The following is a 3,978-nucleotide window of genomic DNA, read 5'->3' as shown; positions in this document are numbered from 1 at the left end:
AGAGGGCACTTGAGGCTATTAAAGGGCTTTCACATTCCAGATAATTCTGCAGAACTGTAAAAATCCTACTGAGGCTACTTTGACAACACCATTCAAACACTTCATTGCTCTTAGCATTCAAACTGTGCAGCAGGTTAGGATTTTTCACTATACTGCAACAGAGCAATCACAAAGAGAGAAGTATTGTGGTTATTACTCATCATCAGTTATATGAGGCGTGTATCTATGAGTGTGTTTAAAAGCAAAAGTAATATTACAATTCCTCACCCTGTGGATGCTTCAGAAAGGAAAGTTTGAATGTTTTTATCTATGAATTCAGATTGGTAAACACTGTAAACCAGCACATATACATTTTTTCTGTTGTTCCCAGAATGTCTCAGATCTTATTTTGCACTCTTCTCCTGCTCACGGTACTTCTGGCACACACAATGTCAAATTGTCATGGGACTCCCTCTTGTAAGGAATCATTGTGCACAGCTTTAACATTGTTCAGACTGCTTCCACCGAAATCATGTAATCACACAGTTATGAGGCAGAGAGAGATGCCTTTGCAAGAAATGAGTCATCTTCTATTTATTTGCTAAGAGCAAACTAACAAATGTCTCCTGCAAAGAACTCTTAATACATGTGTGTTTACCAAGAGATATTTCCTCTCTCCCTGTTTATGGTTCTGAGGAAGAGTTTTGTTTAAATAAGACAACAAATGATCAGATTTTCATGTTCTAAAGAAGGTTATCAGTTGCTTGAAGTAAAAATGAGCCTTCTGGAAAGCCTTGGTCAAAATATTTCCTACAAGTCTCTCAGGCATAGAGGTGCGAGGGAACATCAAGGTGAACTCTTCAGTGTTAAATCACTGTCACACAGAAAGGGGGATATACCTTCTGCTGAGATCTTCTAGAAATCAGAAGGTACAACAGGAATTTGTTTAATGTCTTCTGAAAGCTTTAGATCAGACCTTTAATCTTAGTAAAATTCAGACCATGTAGGTTTTATCTTGGCAACAGACTTTTCCCATGCTCTGCATGTTGCTCCCATCTGATATTGGTCATTCTGCTCTTGTGGGGTTTCCTTTTCAAGGACAACCTCATAGCAGATTTTTCTTCTGTCCAGAATGTATTGCAGTGTCTCCATCTTCCCTCTTCCTCCAGTAATCAATCTGACAAAGCTGAGGGAATGACAAGCTTGGATTCACAAGCAGGAACAAGTAACTATGAGCTGAAGGTGGGGAAGGACAGGGAGGGAAATAGTTTAGGAGTGCCTTAAGAAGATATTGTTGCCCAATAATGAGCCTTATACCAATTATCTTTGTAATTGCATGTTTGAGGTCAGCTCAAGTTAGTTAAGCATGTGAGTAAAGCTTCTGTCACAATTTTTTAAAATAATATCTGCTTTTATGACTGAGGAAACAGCGTAGGATGCAGAAGGAATTGAAGTAGTAGTTATTTACATTTGAAAGTTAATTTTGATTTAACTTTTCACAAAATTTAGCTTGAGTCCAAGACTGACTCATGGAGACAGAACATTAGTGTTTACCTTCTAATGCTTTTGTATTCATGACTGTATACTTAGCTATAAATACTTACATTTTCTACTTCTTGCTAAACTGCTTAGTCAGGTAAATTATGCTCCTTGGTAAGCAAAGTGGCATAAGATAACCTAAGTAAATACTCAATAGATTCCAAGAAATAAATTGTTAAAATCATGTATGACCTCTTCACTGATCATTTACAGCCCAGTTATTTTCTGAAAACAACTAAAAATAAGTCCAAGGGACTACATTGAGAATTTCAAAATTTTTTCATAAAGCAATGGTAGATGTATTTTTTCAGGGATGAAACATTTTGATGTAGTTATTAACTAAACAGATGTACTCCAATTAAAGCTACAAGATTTCCTTATTTTAAAATACAGGTTGGAATATACATATAATAAACACTTTATGCATAGTACAGGTTATGCCTACTACCATCAAAAACAGAGAAGTAGGCCACATTTCAGTCTAAGTCATTTCTGGTTTAATTTTATATAATATTCCTAGCAGATGTTTGGAATTATAGATCATATCAATAGCACAATATCAAATTACATCAGTATAGAGTTATATTTACATAATAAACAAACTATTAAGCTACATTGGACAGTGACGATAATCTGTTCTTACCCTTGTCCAGTTAGTCTTGGGTAATCAGCCCTAAGTTAATGAGCAAATACAGCTCTCAGCAGCAGAGTTCTGAGTAATCCCACTGAGAACAAAATTTGCATGCTGACAGGCACTGAGGTGAAATTCTGTAGAAAAATAAGGCTGAACATTCTTTCAGCAGAAATAATTTGCATACATCTGTACTGAGAAAGCATGGGGATTTTTTTATTTTTTATTTTTATTTTTATTTTTTGTTGTTGTTGGCAGACGATGTTACTCATAAGAACAAATTGGAAGTATTTGTAAAAGGGAGCAAGCATATTTTCTTAAAAATTTTAAACTTTGTCCAGCTTGACGTTAATAAATTAAATTGCAGCACATAGCCTACTATCTACTGCTTAGCTTCTGTATTTTATTTTGGTGAATTAATTTACATTTTTGCTGACATAAGGTCAACTACGATCTGCATTTTTGCTAAATAATCAGATATGATGCTTAATCAATAATTTCCTGTTAGCTTCTATGCTTCTTTAGTTTCTTCTGTTGTTGATCAGCCAAATGAAAACTAAGGACTTTTCCCACCTATTGAGTTCTTTCTATCTTATTTCTTTAAAAGAGAAGCTTACCTAGCTCTCATGCTGTGATTATATATAAGAAGAGAGGAAAATTCAGAGGGGTTCATGTTTCTCTTGCAGTTGATTGCTGTGGAAGGCATCAGAAGAGCTTTCTGAAGGAAAAGTAAGGTGATGTGGAATTAATGTCTATTATCTCCAAAATATCACTACAAAATTTAGCAGCATAAATTCTCCCTACAAAGAAAGATTATTCTGTGCACCACAGTAGCTCCAGACCAGTTTGGTTTTAGTAAATCTTGGACTATTCTCTTCCATGCTTCAATTAGAGGGACACAGTACTGATTTTTTTGTGACCATTACAGGACACAAATATTGCAATAATTGTATCTGTTTAAAAAAAAATAAAAAAGACTATGTTATAATTTATATAGCAATAATATTGCTAATGGAAACATGTTGGACTGTTTTAGCACCTGTGCTTTATTTATGACCTAGTAAATGCTTAACTGCTGAATTATTTTTTTCCATGAGTGCAGATTTTTTCATATGTATGTGCAGCTAGTTATAAAATTGCAATTAATTATTAACTGGTCTTTTCCTGCTAAGCACCTACCCTTTCTCACTCCAAGCTTAGTGAAACTCTGTAAAATCTCAGAAAATGAGGTACTGAAGAGACAAAAAGTATTATTTCTTTACCTCTCACTAACTAAATTTAACACCCTCTTAGTTTGAGGATGCTGTAGACCATGCATGTGAACTTTATGACCATTTTAATCAATGAGTCTAACTGTATTTTAAAAGAAATTTTATTTTAAAACTGTATTTTAGAACATATTGAACAATAAAAATACTGAACCTAACTCAATAAAATTCTACTTAGTTCACGTTATGTAAATAGTCTGAAATAAATCAATTAGAGAAGAACATCTTAGCACAAGATAAGGTGAGGAATTCTGTCTTCAGAGTAGCCTCCTATAAGGCTGATAGATGTTATGTGCCAGGAATAGGACTGAAACATGAGAAGGTGCTGACACTTCAGACACTGTACCCTACAGAGATCCCAAGAAGAGATTGTGCCAAAGATAGTGGATCAGATGAAGGAAAAGTTCAAAACACCAAGTATGGCATTAAGTATGGTTAAAAATATTGTCTCCTCTGAAGCTGTTCTGACTCTAATTTTTCATCTACTTTGGGAGTTTTGTCTAGCATAGATTCTTGAGTGAGGAGTTTGTAGCAAATCAAATAATTTACTAAAACAGCTGC

The sequence above is a fragment of the Anser brachyrhynchus genome, assembly GCF_964034855.1.
Source record: "Anser brachyrhynchus genome assembly, chromosome: 1".
Classification (NCBI taxonomy): domain Eukaryota; kingdom Metazoa; phylum Chordata; class Aves; order Anseriformes; family Anatidae; genus Anser; species Anser brachyrhynchus.
This window is presented reverse-complemented; position numbering follows the sequence as displayed.